The following is a 17412-nucleotide window of genomic DNA, read 5'->3' as shown; positions in this document are numbered from 1 at the left end:
GTTTCAAGTGAAGAAGGGGTCAAGTTTTAATTATGCCTTACACTTCACACACACACACACACACACACACAACCAGGTGGGTTAAAAAACTAAAGAGGGAAGGAGAGGGGTACATGGAAATAGGGTGAAAAAGTGATTGAAAAAGAAAATTTAGGTCATTTTTACTAGATCACTTGTAAGAAGTAAAAAGGAAAAACAGACATGACCCCACAAGTGAAATTAGAATACGTACAGTGAGTAAAACAGGTTACAATACAGTAAGCATAGCACAACTTCATTTTATGTTTATCAATACGTACATATTTATAAGAAAACTAGATGCCCCTTGCAGGAAGATTCCTGCAATATGGCTTCCTGCTGTGGTCTCCACTGCCCTGCCTGCTTCTTTCCCTTCTCCCCCACCCCGACGGCTTCCCTTCCTTCTCCCCGGCCCCGCCTGCTCCCTTTCCTTCTCTGCCACCCCGCTTGCTTTGCAGCGCTTGGCTTCTTTCTACACTGTCTTCAGTCTTTGTTCTGGCCTGGATATGCAAAGCAACCGCCATCTTGGTTGGGTTAATTTACATACTCGCCCTGGTTGGCTGTTGGGTGTGGCTTGTGGGTGTAGTGAAGGTACGGTCAATTTGCATGTTTCTCTTTTATTAGAGAGGATTAGAGGTCTGTTGCATGGATTTGTGCACTTTGAAAGGGAATTAATGAGAAGGTGGCCAGTGGGATGGGACTGGGTGAGACGGGCTGGACATGCCCTGAAGCCAACCTTCCACTGTCCCTCCCTGGCTGGCCGCACCTGGGGCAGCGCCTGGGATTGAAGGGTGTCTGCAGAATAAGCAGGTCTCTCCTGTAGGTGGGGTCCTCGGCCTGGCCTGCAGGGATTGGCCGAAACCGGCAGTCCAGTATCCCGAGGGGTCCCAGAGTGCGAGAGGGCACTCTGCAAAGCTGCTTTCCCTTAGCAGCTCCTGCGTTAAGTGCCTGCCCCAGGTAGTCAATGAGCATCACACCTACCAGCCGGTTGGCTGGTCATTTTTATATACATAGATATAATCAAATGCTTATAGCTGACTATGGCTGACATTTTTTCTCTTAGTTTGTGTTTTATTCTTTGGTGTTATGTTATGAATTTGTACCACATTTTAATTTTTAATTATCTATTTTTCAAAGCTATTTAATTAATTTGTTCTACTGATTTTTTTTTCATATGATGGCAGATTGGGCACATAATGGGATATGTTTAAAATTCTTCATGTGTTATAGTATTTTGTTCATCTTTAAAAAAGTTTTCCATTAATGTTGTTTCTCGTTAATTTTCAGCTGCCTGGAAACTGCTACTCTGACAGATCATAATTATTTTTAATATGTTTTTATTGATTTTACAGAGAGAGGAATGGAGAGAGAAAAACAGCAGTGCAATTTTAATTAGAGAAGTCAAAGTAGATATCAATAAGAAAGTGGCTTAAAAGTCTTCAATTCACAGAAGACTCCCTTGCCCACCCTGCCTCCTGCACCCACCCTGACTCCAGTAGAGCCTACAACCTGGGCATGTGTCCTGACCACAAATTGAACTGGCAACCTTCCCGGGCACTGGACAATGCTCAACCAACTGAGCCACACAGGCCAGAGCCATCATTCTTTTTTAAAGCTGGAATAACTATGTTCAATGATAAATGTCCAATCATGGCAACGGGCTTGACAATTAAGTATTCAATAAAAGAGACATATTAGAGCAAACCAAATTTGCCAGAAGGAATGAGCGCATTTGGCACTCTGCCTGATACACTGAGGGGACTCAGTAAGTAACTGTTCAATAAATGAGCCAGAATAGAGTTGCCAACCAGCCTATCATAAAAGATCAGCTAAAAACAATCTGAATGTCCAAAACAGATTTCTTGAAGCATTTTCCCCTGTAAAATGTATGCATGTTCTTTAAGACAAATCTGAAAGCTGAAGCACATAAATGACACCCATATCCCATTTGATCAGAGACACTAGATCTAAATGCATTTCTATTTCACCCAGAATTATCAAGATATTTTTTTTTTAATTTTAAGTCCTAAGGGTAAAGCCTTATGCTAAATAAAATAAGCCAGTCACAAAAAGACAAATACTATATTATTTAAATTATATGAAATATCTAAAGTAATTACATTCACAGACTATAACATAGAACTGTGGTTGCCGGGACTTGAGGAGGAGGAAGCGGGAAGTTGTTATCTAATGGGGAAAGATCTGGAGCTCTGTCCAACAGTGTAAATACGTTAACATTACGGAACTATACACTAAAAAGAGCTAAGATGATGATGTGATGTTTTACCACGATTAAAAAATAAATAAAAATTTAAAGTGATAAAAAGTTTTCATATTACACCAAATGATCAATACTGAAGACCAGAGAACAATGTCATATTAACAGCTTTGTTTTAAAATTTTTTCTTCAGACCAAATTCCATTCAACCAAATTATTTAGTCTGATAAAGTCGCATTTTAAATCAGTAGACAAGAAATAATTATTCAATTAATGATACTGAATTAATCTGTATAATCTATATATAATATACATTTAGATATTGATGGCATATATAAAAGTAAGTCCAGAATTAGTAAATTATGAAAGTTAAAATAGAATAAAAATGTAGTTAAATATCTCATCTCAGATTGAGAATATTTTTATAAAAATAAAAACAATGAAATAATTATCTTCAATAATTGAAATACCAAAATAAAAAAAAAGATAATATCTGAGTTTTGAAAAAAGAAAAACAACAAAAATAACCACACATTAAAACAAAAAGCAAAAAAAAAAACACACCAGAAAAGTGATTTGGAAAATATCTGAGAACGAGTTAATACATAAATAGGTATTGTAAAGAACAAATAATAGCTCAAAAGAACAACTAAAAATAATAAATGGCCAATAAACAACATGACAAACTGTACAACCGCAGTAGTAATTACAGCAATAACAAAAACTAAATCTACAAACTACTTCTCAATGTTATATGTTATACATCCAGTCTCTTATTTCATCCCCCAAAACTATCTGACATACAAAGAAAAATTTTCCCCTATTTTCCAGATGTCACAAACAGGGGAGGTAGTCTTACTTCAGAGCCACTGTCTTAATCACTACACGATGCTGCCTCCAGAAATAAAAGCCAAAAAGGGTCCTGTCCACTCCACCCATTGTCATCTAGGTCAGGCCTTAAACGAGGCCCTCAAGTTAAATCCTCACCACCAGTTTTTGCATAGCCTGCATACTAACAGTAAATGGTTTTTACAGCTTTTAATTGTTGGAAAAAAATAAAAGAATAAGATTTTGTCATGTGATAATTATATGAATTTAAATTAAGTTTTATGTACTGTCTACGGCTGTTTTCATGTTGTAACAGCAGAGCTAAGTAGTTACAATAGGGACTAAATGAGGCCTGCAAAGCCTAAAATATTTACCCCATTCAGCCTCTCACAGAAAATATTTGCTGACTCCAGAAAGGGGATATGATAGGCTGAGTTCTCTTTCTACACTTGGACTGCAAATGGCAAATGTAACCTAAAGCAAGAACTTTATATCTACACTAGAGGCCTGGTGCACAAAATTTGTGCGCAAGGGTGGGGGGAGGACGGGGGTGCCTGCACCCTCTCACAATCTGGGACCACTGGCTCCTAACCACTCACCTGCCTACCTGCCTGATCGCCCCTAACCACTCGCCTGCCTGCACAATCACCTGTAATTGCTCACCTGCCTGCCTGATTGCTCTTAACCACCTCTGCCTGCCTTCCTTATTGCCTTAACTACTTGCCTGCCTGCCTGATTGCCCCAACTGCCTCTGCCTCACCCTCTGCCTCACTCCTGGCTTTGTCTGGAAGGATGTCCAGAATGACATCTGTCCAGTCTAATTAGCATATCACACTTTTATTATTATAGATACTTGTTCACCCAGTAATTTTAGTTTATTGTAAAGAAATGTAAAATTCACAGAAATTTTTATGTAAAACATATTTTTGCAGCAGTGTGAACCCAGGAAATCTGACTCCAGGTTCAATGCTCAGTGACAGAACCTGGGATGAGGCCTACACTTAAATAATGATTCCAAGGCAAAGAACAGCTTTTCAAATTTATCATGTACCAACCATTAAAATTGGTATTCCCAAAGTCCTATTATTCTGAACTATCTAATAACACCTTGAAATTATTACTACCGAGTTATATGACCTATTTGTTAAAGAAGACTTCTTTTTGGTTAAAACATATTAAACCGCTGATATTCAAATGTTCATGATATATTAATATGATGAAATCAAAAGGTAAGCACAAATTAAACAAACTCCATCTTGAGTATGGATAAAACCAAAATTTAAAGTTTACTTTCAGCAAAATAACACATAAATTATTGTAAATACTTGAATTTTATTGGTTTTATAGTCTTGTTGGCATTTCATTTGTAAATTTGTCTTATTTTATAACTACACTAGTGCCCTGGTACACGGATTCATGCATAGTGAAAGGAAATTAATTAGAAGGTAGCCAGTGGCGTTAGAGTTAAGGTGAGACTGGCCGGACATGCCCTGAATCAAACCTTCCTCGACCGCTCCCCGGCAAGCCTGGGATAACACCACGACTCGAAAGGTGTCTGTGGAGTGAGCAGGTGGGCTCTCTTGGCCTGGCCTGTGGAGATCTGGCCAGAACCAGCTCTCCGACATCCCCCAAGGGGTCCCAGATTTCAAGAGGGCAGTTCTCAGGTGATGCACCCCGGAATTGGGCTCCCTCCTCTTTGGTTCTAGGGTGCGTCACCCAAGAATCGCCGCTGCCAAGTCACTGCAGCTCAGCAGCTCCTGTGTTGAGTATCTGCCCCCTGGTCATCAGTGTGTGACATACCTACCAGCCAGTCGCTTAGCCTTTTGTACATATATAGACAAGTGCTATAAATGAAGACATTTACTCCACATTATAAGTGTGGTGTGTGTGTGTGTGTTTATGTATATATAATAACAGGGCATTATACATATATCTATGTGTATTTGTATATATGTAACATCATGACAAACATATTAAGTCCAAGTAGAAGTGAGGATGTTTTTGTTTCCTTTGAAAGGGGCCGATATATATTTCACATGTTTGAGAACACTGTGCGTATCTCATGAACTGCATAAGCATCCTAGCACATAAATTTAAGGGGGAAAAAAGGTTGCAATCTCCTTCTGCTCTATCTCACAAACTTGCTTATTGATGGACAATACCAGTGTACAACCATCGTGCTGAAGATGATGGCAAAAGAAAGACCATTTCCCCATACCTTCACATTCCAAACAAAGTGAATTTTGTGGTTTTCAAGTTTTGGTAAAAGGGGGGCTATTGAAGAGTTATAGAAAGCATTAAAAATATCCTAGGTAAGGTATCCAATCCAACATTTAATAATAACAAACTTAATGTTTAGATACTAAGCATTTAATCATGTGGCCAGGCATTTGGTATGCATCTTACATGCATATAACATTTTATATGCATCGCCTCAAAGAATAATGACAACCACCACAGTATATGAAACAGGTCCCAGCATATTCTGGTTGAAAGCTAAGGCACTGAGAGGTTCAGGTCTGGTAGCTAGTAGGAGGCCGAGCCAAAAACTGACCCAACTATCCAACATCAGGAAGCTAGTTTTCTTCTCTACATAAAACTACATCAATAAATGGAAGCGATTATTATGCTACAGGTGTTCACAATGAGAACACATAAACATTTATTTTAAACCCAGTCACAGACCTTTCAGTGAACCACAGCCTGCAAGAGGGCCTCTGAGCCTCGCGGGTCATAAACTTTTCCAGAATTCCTATTTTTCAATTGGCATTAGGCTTCTCTATAAAATCTGGGGCATACAGTGTAACTTTGTTTTTGAAAGGCTTCAAAATTCTAGCTGATAGCAGTGTAAACATCCATTTCCTCTTCTCAGGATGCTAAAGGGTCACTCCCTGCCCCCATCTTTCCTCCCTTTGTGTTTCTGAGTTGAAAATTCTGAAAGAAGCCACTGGAGGCATAGGTACATAGTGCTTATGGAAGGAGCCAAAATTTGGTCACCACCAAGTTTGTTGTTCAGATTTTAAAATGCTTCATTGACATTACAAAGTTCATGAGTTTAAATCCCAGAAGGGTTATGCTTTAAAAAGTAAAACTACTTTCTTCCCATCTTCTGTTTCCCCTATTAAAAGAGTGTAGCACTAACAGAGATTTCCAATTTCATTCCAACCTGGCAAATGGGTTCATTTTCAATGACATCTGAAATGGTAATTAAAATAGAACTCTAATATTTAGAAATGAAAAAAAAAATAATAATTGGGTGATATAGTTCCCAACCAGTCTTAGAACTTATCCCCCTCGAATTGAGCACCAGAAGTTCCCTCTTATCTGTGGGGGGTACACTCCAAAGCCCCAGAAGATGCCTAAAACTGAGGCTAATAATGAATGCTTTACACACTACGCTTTTTTCCTATGCATACATTCCTTTTATGAAGTTTAAGTTATCAAGTAGGCACAATAAGAGTTTAATAATAACTAAAAATAAAATTATAGCAATATACTGAAATAAAAGTTGTGTGTGTGTGTGTGTGTGTGTGTGTGTGTGTGTGTGTATCTCACAAAACACCTTACTGGACAGTACTCACCCTCCGTGGGAAATGGGATACAGTGCCTGATGAGATTAAGTGAAGTGACTGACATAAGCATTGTGACAAAGGGTTAGGCTACTATAAGTGATACTGTTCTCATAATCTGGTTATTATTAACAAGAAAGGACCAAAGAGGAGACTAGGTAAAGTAGACATGCCATTTACACAGCTTTGCCAGGAACCTGCAGTTAACACTCTCCAAGTCTGTTCCCCACAGATCACTGGGGAAAGGACTGGAAACAGACAAATACCGAGGAAGGTCTGGGGGATGTGGTAAGGTGCTTATGTGTCAGTCACACCTGGGAACAAGTCAGTGGCCACTGAAGAGGGAATATTTAAACTCCTGGACAAAGGAGCATTCTCTTGGCTCTCTCTCTCTTGCAGCTGGCCCCGGCCACTTTACTAGGTAAGGGGGTAAAGGTCAAGCAGTAAATTTTTCACACACAGAAAAGTCCACATAAAAGTTATATGAATAAGATGTGGGTTGTATTTTTTTCCATTCACATCAGTACAATAACTGAACATGCTATTAAAATTTGGAAGGAAAATATTGGGTGTTACTGCTTCTCTTGATTGTCCCTCTCTGCTCCAATTTAAATCAATTATAAATTAACAGGACTTGCAAAATTCCAAAATAAATATGTATGAACATTCAGAATTTCATACAAAATTTTTTTATATCTCAGGAAAAATATAAGGAATTCATTTTACCAATTAGATATGCAAGGGCAAGTTTTCTGTATGACATAGGGCAAAATAAGTGAAATACTTGGTAAAAAATATCTCACTATTTACCTCTACAAATCATTCTAGTAGCACAGTATTTGTGATTATCCCTCCTTGCATTTGTATTGAGTCAGGGTGATACAGGTTACATTATGTGCCTTAAAAAGACGTTAAGAGTCTTAACTTCTAGTACCTGTGAATATGACCTTATTTGGAAATAGGATCTCTGCAATAAACAAATTAAGATGAGGCTATTAGGATGGGCTGCAATCCTATGACTCTCTTCTTATAAAAAGGAAGAAGTTGGCCACAGAGACATTGAGGAAAGACACAAAAGAAGACCCTGAAAGAATGTCATCCACAAGCAAAGGAACGTCTGGCGCTAAGAAGATGAATGGCACAAACTTGCCCTCACAGCCCTCAGAGGGATCTGTGACAAAAAGAACATTTCTGTTGTTTAAGCCATCCAGATTGTGGTATTTTGTTCCTTTGGCCCAGGAAACGAATACAGGTGCTGTGCATTGAGTTGTCCCAAGCTTCCATGGCGTGGCTAAAAGCTAAAAAGCCTCGCAGAATTCCTGCAGCACACATGTAATTCCATGCTGTATGAATTAGTATGAAAGACCTGCAGTTCAGAGGAGGATCTAAAATATTAAATACAATGGCTTGCACGTGTTGAAAACATGTTCTCTGTGTTTTACTTCATTTATTTCTCAACTACATCATAAATGTAAGAGGGGACACTTATAATCATCTTACTGACAAGGACAAAGAGTTGAATATTTTGGCCAAAGCATACACATACGCATGGCAGAGCTAGTATTGGTGCCAAATCTCTTCTAGGAAGAAAGAATGCAATCATAAATATTTTAACTTGGAATAACAGTGGCCCTTGAAAGTAGTGCCTTTTCAAGTGACTCAGGGGGGAAAAAAATTATAGCCCCAAAACTGATCCAGTGATCGAGGTAGGACAGAATAAATTGGGGGGGAAGGGAGGGATTGGTAGACAAGATAACTCATAGCTTGTGAACCTGGCCTTGAAGGAGATAGAAGTAGACTAGCAGGCAGGATAGAGGCACCAAGGTGATAAATGTAACACCTAGGTGATGAATGTTACACCAAGGAGAAAAAACAATAAATTATCTAGAAGGCCTATACAGAATTGGAGGAAGGCCTTCAACTGACTGATTGGAAAAGTTCAGTGAGGTCTGCACTGGGAAATGCGGTTAATATAAGGAAAGGGCCCTTCCATCTGTGATGATCAAAAGGTCACCACAGACCTGCTGGACTCGGAGTTATCACTGTCAGTTCTTCAGCAGGGTGCCATGGGATGAAAGAAGCTGTTCCAGCTGCAGTGTTAAAAATAGTGTAGTGGCAGAAGCAAGCTGAGATTGCGGTGGGTGCAGTATGTGGTTAGGTCTAAAGAGAATATAATGAATCTCTTTAGATGCGTTTAAGCTTCAACTACTGGCAAGGCATCCTTGGCACCTGTCTTTCCTCCCTCCTTTCCATATTTGCAGGTACAGTGGCCTTCTTGGTATTCTTTGAGGGTGAGGTGTCCTTTTCAAGCCTCAAGAACTTGCACTTGTTCCCTGTCCCCCTCCTTCATTTGGGTTTTTGCTGAAATACCACTTCTTCAGAAAGGTCTTTCTTAACTACCCAGTAGAAGAAGACACTACTCTGTCGTTCTCCATTCCCTCCTATGGCTTTGGTTTCTTTATAGGGCCTACTTTTATCTAAACTGGGGGAAAATGGGACAAAAGAGCCTGTTTCACTAAAGAACTAGACAAGCACCAGTTCAAACAATTTGCTAAAACTATACAGTTATGAGTTAGGTAATGACAGCAACTAGGTGAAAGGTTTCATTTACATATCCTATGAACAACTCCTTGACTCATCGGTCTCCCTGGGAACATCTATCTATGCAAGAAAACCATTCAAACTTTCCTACTTGGCACTTCACTTTATAAAAATGCTCCAAAAGCCCTTCCTCCCCTGGAAAATGTTTTAAAGACATTTCACTGTGGTTGATTAGGCATACAGTGATAGCTAAGTGAGGCAAGGGCCGTGGAGGAAAGGGCATATTAGAGAAAGCACTCACTTTTGCTCCTGATTAAAGTCACTCATGTGCAACCCAAGGAAATCTGCACACTGAACAATTCCGAGCACCACAGGAAATCACGGGTTCAAGGCCAAGGCCGAACCTGTAACCTTCATTGTTCCTGCTTTAATCACCTAACTCTGGAATCTATGCTCTAGTGGGGGCTCATTTTAAGTTCTCTGGGGGAAAGAGCTTACTAGTTGTTTTTTTATGTGTTTGTTTCTCTCAGGCTTCTTTTAAAATAAGATGTAACACTGACATGCATGAAAAGCAATCGAGTATCATTTGCTTTCATTTGAACCCATCAGTGAGTGACTCATGCAATAAACAGCAAGGCTCCTGCGTTTGTTGCTGAGGTCACACCACAATTTCCACTGCATACTCCAGTTTTGCTGGAGCCAGCTTTCCAAAGCAGATTTACTACACCCTGCCTGAGGAAGGACTGCATGAAACCAGTGAAAATTCTGATCTTCAGAAATAAAACAGACAATGATTATTTCCAATTCCATGCTGTTTGTATGAGGAGAATGGCGGCACAAGGAAAGAAGTGTGCCAAACAAAATTGAAAGGAAACACTGAAAGCAGGCTGAACAATTGAAGCTACCAGATTTGGATGGGGGAACAGGAGAGAGAGGATTGTAGGGGGGGATGGCCAACCTTTTTAATCACTACAGAAATAAAATATTAAAATTCACAATTTAAAAAAAAGAGACATTTACCAAAGCAGCACTGAAGCACTAAATGGAGTGAAATCTCACTAATGAGAAATGTATGCAAGGGATTCTACATTGGTCCAAACACTAGCAGCACAGGAGTTTGGCAGCACAGAACTGACTGAAATTGAAGAGGTATCTGTGTAAATAGACGTATCTTGAGGCAATTAGTAGTGCAAACAAGAAGTATATGTTTAACCTACACAAGTTTTCTTTAAACATCATAGAATCCACCAGTTACATGCAAACAATCATCCCGCAATTTGAAAATTAACATATCTCTTTACAAAAGTTCCCCTCAAAGACTTCTGAAAGGTAGCATCTTTAGCAGGGCCTGCGTTATGTATGTTAGAACTCGAAAATAATAAATTCAACTTTCAAACTATCCTAAAGTTCAGATTTTTAGAAACCTCTAATTAGCCTTCATGTAAATAAACTTTTACCTCACTAGAAATAAGTACTATTTTAAAGCAAATTTCTTTGGCACGGGTAAATATAATTCTTAATATCTGAAGTTTTCATTAAAGCTCTTTCAGCCACGGAAATAGACGGCTGTAGTACAATTCTTCAATAAGGGCCGCTGCCTTCATTTAAAAAAATTTCTACCTCCATCTTTTATTTTACTTATGTTAAAACTACTAAGTAGTCAACCTCACATTCAATGCAGGTAAAAAAAATAAATAAGTGATTGTCACAACTGAAACAACCAAACAGATGACCTAATAGGCTGCATGGGGCAACCAGGCCGGCAGAGGGGTGAATGAGTGACAACCAAATGACTGAACAGCAGGCTCTGTGGGGCGACCAGGCAAGCAGAGGGGGCAGTTGAGAGCAACCAGGCCAGCAGGATGGGGCAATGAGGGGCAACCAGGCCAGCAGAGGGGGGCAGTAAGGGACAATCAGTCTGGTGGGGAAGGGTGGGAGAAGTTGGGGGTGACCAGGCTGGCGGGGGGAGGGTGGGCAGTTAGAGGCAATCAGGCAGGCAGGCAGGTGAGCAGTTAGGAGCCAGTGGTCCCAGATTGTGAGAGGGATGTCAGACTGCCCCTGAGGGGTCCTGGATTGGAGAGGGTGCAGACTGGGCTGAAGGACACTCCCCATGTGCATGAATTTCATGCACTGGGCCTCTAGTAAAAAATAAAAAATAAGCTGCCCTCTGTGGCTGCAGCTGCTATTGGCTGGGCCTATAAAATGACAGAAATAATGATAGAAACAATGTTACGCTTTTGCTTCCCAGTACTTGTGGTCTATACCCTCCCCCAAAATGAGCTTCCTCCTTGTGGCAGAGAAATGGACCTGCTGTTATTATTGATCCTTGGCATTGTCCTGTACCTCTATTGCATCATTTAAAATTGTGCTTTCCAGATCATTTAGTTGTTGTTGCTGTTTTTTCTTTTTGAGCCCAGTTCCTTCTTGACTCAAGGCTAACTTCTTACACTCCCTGAACAGGAGCCATTTGGAAATTGTGTTGCTGCCCTCTCTCCTTTCTGTGAGTTCAGGCGTCACAGCTGGACCACAGCAGGCCCTGTGTGGGTGCTGCGGGACTGGTCCTGCTCCTGGATCACGCAGGGAATGTGTCACTCTTGCCCTTTTATGTTAAGCTTGGCTAGTAGATGAGCTGAAGACAGTGTTCAAGCTCCTTTGGGCACAGATCCTAATCTCAGTCACACATGATTTTGAGGAAAGCCTTATATATGTAGAACTTCTGTTTCCACATGGCCCCAGTCTGCTTAGACTCAAATTGACACTGTAGATGCTTTCCTACTCCCCACCCCGCAACAGGCCTGAACTAAATACTGTACTTGTTATCCAAACTGAAATATTTCCTTTACATAAAGGCTCTCCTGTGAATCTAACATGAAAATAAGCATCCTTTTTATGGTGCCAAAATCAACCACCTCTACTCACCCAAGAACACATGAGAAAATCTAAACCTTTGTCCAGCAACATCTGATAGAACTATCTGCAGTGATGGCAATGTTCTATAACTGCTTTGCCACTACAGTGGCCACTAGCCACATATGGCTATTAAGTACATGCAATGCAGCTAAGGTGACTGAGGAATGAACATTCTCTATTTTAATTCATTTATACTTAGACATGGTGGCTGGTAGCTGTAAAGGATATTAGAGTTTACCCTACTTGCAAGTGAACAAATAAGCATGCCACAGCTTCATGGATGCTGGGAGGAGGCAAGTAATTACTGCGGTGGAGACACAGGACTACATTACTCATAGAAATAGTAGCGGGAGTATTAGCATAGTTGTACTAATTCTCTGAAGTCTAATTCCTTTAGTATGATGTGAAGAAGAGTAGGTGACATCTACACACTAAATGATTCGCATAACATAAGGGAAACCTAGCTTAGAATACCCAAATCTTTTACACTAGATAGGAAGCCTACTTTTCCTTTGCTTCAGAGGAAAAACTACCTCTATTTTTCAAGGATGTCTGCTATGGACCAGTAAGTGTCCTTGAATAGACAATTTAGAACAAAAGCAGTCAGTGTCTCTGCAATGCCTCTGCTCACAGAAACCTGAGTGATTAGTGGAGAATAACCTCCAACAGTGGAGGCATTATACATATCTCCGAAACCCACCCAAAACCCACCCGCCTCTTCCTATCCTGCTCAAATACCTGGATTTTAGCCATATTTATTTCTTGCTCAGACCATTTCAATAGCTTCCTAAATGGTTATCACTACAGTCTGTTCCCAGGCATTCTCCATACAGTAGCCAGAATGTATCCTGTAAACACAGATCTCATCATGTCACTGTTGTTTTCAGGATTAACCCAACTCTCTTCAGCCAGCTCCACAGGCCCTGAGTGACAGCGCTCTGCCCACACCTGTGGGCACTTCCCTCACCTCCCCGTCTAAGATGTATCCTTTTAGCCCCATGAAACCTTTTCCATTTCCTTAAAGGCAGAGGTCATAAAGTGGTGACCCTGGGTTGAATTCCAACTACAATGATTGGCTCAGACAATCATTTAGAATGCATTTGGGCCATTTCACACTTTAGAAGATTTCACTTTTACAAAAAAATGAATTTTAAGCTCTTCTTTAAAAATCACACATCTGGCGATCCCTGGCCTGCAACGGAACCTGACAATACTTGGCTGAAACTGAGTATCTACTGTTTCTTTAGACCAAGCCTGGGTTCTCCAGATTGCCACACTGCCCTCTCCTACAACTATTTATTTAATACTTTATTTACCTGACTCCCATCCTAACGTGTCATGCTCTTTTCCTTTTGGTCTGGAACACTCTCCATTCTCCAACTTCTTCACCTGCTGTCACTTATTCTTCAAGTCTGAGAGTATTCATGGGAAGTTTTCTCTGATTACCACCCACCCTAATTAGGATCACATGAAGCACCACATGACAGCCATCCATTCAGGGGCCTGTCATCCCATCCCACTTGTCTTCAGTGGTTCTCTGCTTTACCCCCTCATGGCACAAAGCACATAAGATTGCAATTTTCTGTTTTCTCCCCAGACTTCCAGAGCATAAGAGAGTGACTCTGCTTTGTACACCATTTGTACCAGTGCATAGAAAGAGGCCCAACACACAGAGGAGGAGCTCAATAAACACTTGTTGAATAAATAAACTAGACAAAAGTTAGCTGAGGAATTGACAATTCAAAATATTTCGGATGTGTGTGTTTATGTTTTTATGTATTTTTTTTTATTTGGACATTTAAAATGTCATCCCTCCCGCCCCCCTCAAGAAACTACTTGAGTGGTAAACACATAATAAATAACTGGCAATATGTAAGTACTTCATATCCATTAGTTCACTTAATCATTACAACAGTCCTTTGAGCTAAGTATGCCTATTATTTCCATTTTGAATATGAGGAAACTGAGGACTTGGGAGGTTAAAAGTAACCTGTGTGGGGTTATATGATTAGTAAATGCCTGGGCAGAACTCCAACCTAGCCCATCAGAACCTGAAGCCAAAATTTCTAGCCATATACATTAATAAATGTGAGATTTTAAATGTGGCCTGGATGGAAGGCCACATATAAAAGGAGAAACTATAGAACTATCTTCTAGGCAATCAAAATTATAGTTCCACTCCTAACACTAACTAGCTAGCTGTTCAACCTTAGATAAGATGGTCTTATTCTCAAATCAGTACTTGTAGAAGATAAAAATGACTGAAACTTCTCTCAGGAGACTTTAGAGTACATGACACCACCACCTACTTTATTCAGAGCCCTTTTTAAAGCTATTTGTATGTGTTGCTAACAATTAACTTTTACTGGCTAAAGGAGTTGAAGGGTTGAAGAAAGTTCTTATACATTAAAGAAGCTTTCTGGCTTAATATTCTTATTATACCAAACCACATGGTTTTCAAGGCAGTGACAGGATCTTTAATCTCATTTCACAAAAAGGAAAACAAAGATTCAGAGCAATAGGCCAAGTGTAATGTCACATTCCTCAGGCTGTCCTCAAAGTGTCCTGTTTCACTGTGAGCTGAATCAAAGTTCTCAAAGCCCAGTACTGTATGTAATAAAGACTAAGCAATTCTACACATATCCAACAGATGGAGGGATTCTTCAAATAAGCAGGGAAAAAAATCAGAGATATCATTGAGTTACAACACATACAACCTAATCCGGTTAACCTTTTCCAGGTGGAATTCATGCCCATCCCTTGCGCCAAGCCAGATTTTTAATGGCTAAAAACAAAACAAAACAAAACAAAAAATTCTCAGTAAGAATCTTAAGTCAAATTTCCAGAGTCAATCCAGGGCCTGTCAGCCCATTAGGGTTCAAGTTTCAACTTACTGAAAATATTACATTCAATCTCTATTTTTTTTTTCTATGCATTATAACATAATTTCATTTTTCAAGGAGTGGAGAAAAAACTGCACCCATAAATTGACTTATTAAGTTAGAATTGCAATTTCTACAGCTTTCAACATTTGTTACCAAATCATACATGGGTGAATGTTCTTCTGAGCTTTCGTTCTAAACATAAAGATTTTATTTCCAAGTATGCCTCTCATTTTAAGTAGGAGCATTTGAAATTTTATTCCAGAAAACACAAGCTTAGCTAAACATATTATTTGTTCACTTTATTAAGTAGATTCACTAAATAATGACCTAACAGGGCCTTCAATAATATATTCTTCCCAACATGCTACTTGCCACATATAGTCATTAGAATATACTTAATGTCATAAAAATATGAACTAAAAATATTAGTCTCTAAGTTAGATTAGAAGTCCCTTTAGACTTTGAGTAAGGAAGAACAGTTTTCTAGATTTATCTTTAAAAGTGTAACACTGCACAACACAGGAACTCATGAACTGTCTATTAAATGAGGAATTTGTGAAAGGCTTTAAGTATTTAATATCAAGTCTAAAGCTGACTTCATTAGTCCACTTACTAAAGCTGACTTTATTAGTCCACTTTATTCATAAAATAACTAGAATAGTACTAAGAACGCTTGTGCCTGTGACTTTAAATTGAAAATTTTACAAATGATAGGGCACGTGTTGGTTGTTTGAGCCAAACAGCTGAGGTGTACAAAAATCAAAGTCTACTTCCTGAGTTGTTTAAAATTAAAAGCAAATACAAATTTGCACTTAAGATGGAAAAGAGATAGTAAAGATTGGTAAACACCTAAAGCAAACACCTAGTAAGTTTATTTCCAAAGATTGGGGCCAATATTGATCTTCTGCTATTTGAATTCCTGTAACCATAGAATAAGGTGACCAGACGGGACGGTCCCAATTTTTAACAATTTGTTTTTAAAACGCGGCGGGACGCGGGACAAATTGTTAAAAATCAGGACTGACTTGCCAAAAGCGGGACGTCTGGTCACCTTACCATAGAAAGATGCAAGGTACAGCTTTGAACACAGAATTAGGTGGGGAATAGATGATTTCAATACTAATAACCAGATCCAGAAACAGGAGTCTTTTATCCCAACAAAGCTACTGACCAAATCAGGTAGAGACGTCTAAGCAGGAGGATCTGACCTCAGAGGATTAGAACTCAGGACCTGCAATCAGGCAATGTGAGAAGACCAGAGACGGTGGTCAAAACAAAATCAAGTAATAAGATACTTAAGTCCTTCCACTGGGATGGTCGGTGACAACAACCCTCAGCATGGGCAGAGCGGGCGCGCGTTTTGCAGCCAAGAACACAGAGGGGCCCAAAGGCCACATCAATGGGAAGGAGACTGAAACAGGACAGAAACCCCCGTCTAACTCCAAGTGGTGGATACTTCCCACCCCGCCTCTGCGATCACCCTTGGCCGGCGCATTCCACTCCAAGGCTGGCAAAAGGGCAGGGAGGCGAGCAGAGCTGGCGCGCCCGGAGGTGAGGAGGGCAGGAGGCGTGAGTCACCCCCAGGAACTGGTCAAGGCCGGGCTGGTGGTGAGAGCGATGAGAGAGAGAGAGAGAGTGAGAGAGGTTTGGGGAGCACGGGGAAGGCTCGGTCCCCGCGACCCGCCCTGGCCGCGGCGCCGGATTCCCGGGACCCGAGCTGCCCATCCACCACCGCCTTGGCGCCCTGGGAGCGGAGGCGGCAGGATCCCCGTCCGGGCCCCGCAGCTGCCCAACTTGCTGGACCCCCTTCCGCGTTCCCACCCTCGCCCTCGCCCTGCCCGCCCCGCGGCGGCGACACCCACCTGCGCGGCCGCGGGCACTGGCGCTGCCGGGACGGAAGCCCGGGGCGGCGGGCGGCGGGCGCGGACGGGCGCGGCGGGCGGAGTTGGCTGGAGCTCGGGCTCCGGGGCGGGGACAGGCTGGGCGCGCGGCGCTCCCTCCTCCGGGCGCGCGGCCCAACCCCGTCCGCCCGCCGCTCCGGGCTCCCCGGGACAGCGCCCCGCCCGCCCCCGGGAGGCGCCGCTCCGCCCCGCCGCCCGGCGCGGCGGCCGCGGGGCTGGGAGCGAGGTCCCCGCGGTCACCTCCAGCCGCTGGCAGCTGCCCGGGGTTTGCACTCACGTGCGCGCAGGAGGTGGCCAGGAGCTGGGACTCTGGCCCGGGAGCCCCGGGGAAGGGGGGGGAGGGGGGCAGACCGGGTCTGAAAGTCTGGCTCCCTTCGCGCCGCCCCGTCCCACGTCCCGAAATGTAGCCCCGCGAGGTGGCCACGCTACTGCCCTGCCCGGGGATTCTCCCTCTGCCCAGCGCGGGTAGGAGGACATTTGCCGTCCCGGGTTGGGCACTCCGGCAAAGGGGTGTGCAGAACTGGCAGGCGGGCCCGGGGGTT

At 41.7% G+C, this 17412-nt stretch overlaps 1 protein-coding gene across 12 annotated transcripts in view; it reads right to left on the bottom strand.

The window, feature by feature from the left end:
• The window catches only part of PAM (peptidylglycine alpha-amidating monooxygenase), a 240452-nt gene extending 223478 nt beyond the window's left edge, over positions 1–16974 (bottom strand). For 7 of the 12 annotated variants that reach the window (XM_036410911.2, XM_036410912.2, XM_036410913.2 and 4 more), the window contains exon 1: positions 16832–16973. The gene's annotated coding sequence lies outside the window, so the exon portion shown is untranslated. Of the gene's footprint in view, positions 1–16831 lie in introns of all 12 variants that reach the window. The other 5 variants (XM_036410914.2, XM_036410915.2, XM_036410916.2 and 2 more) reach the window with 1 other exon arrangement.
• Positions 16975–17412: the final 438 nt, after the last annotated feature.

Source organism: Pipistrellus kuhlii, unplaced genomic scaffold (genome assembly GCF_014108245.1).
Source record: "Pipistrellus kuhlii isolate mPipKuh1 unplaced genomic scaffold, mPipKuh1.p scaffold_m20_p_4, whole genome shotgun sequence".
NCBI lineage: Eukaryota > Metazoa > Chordata > Mammalia > Chiroptera > Vespertilionidae > Pipistrellus > Pipistrellus kuhlii.
This window is presented reverse-complemented; position numbering and strand designations above follow the sequence as displayed.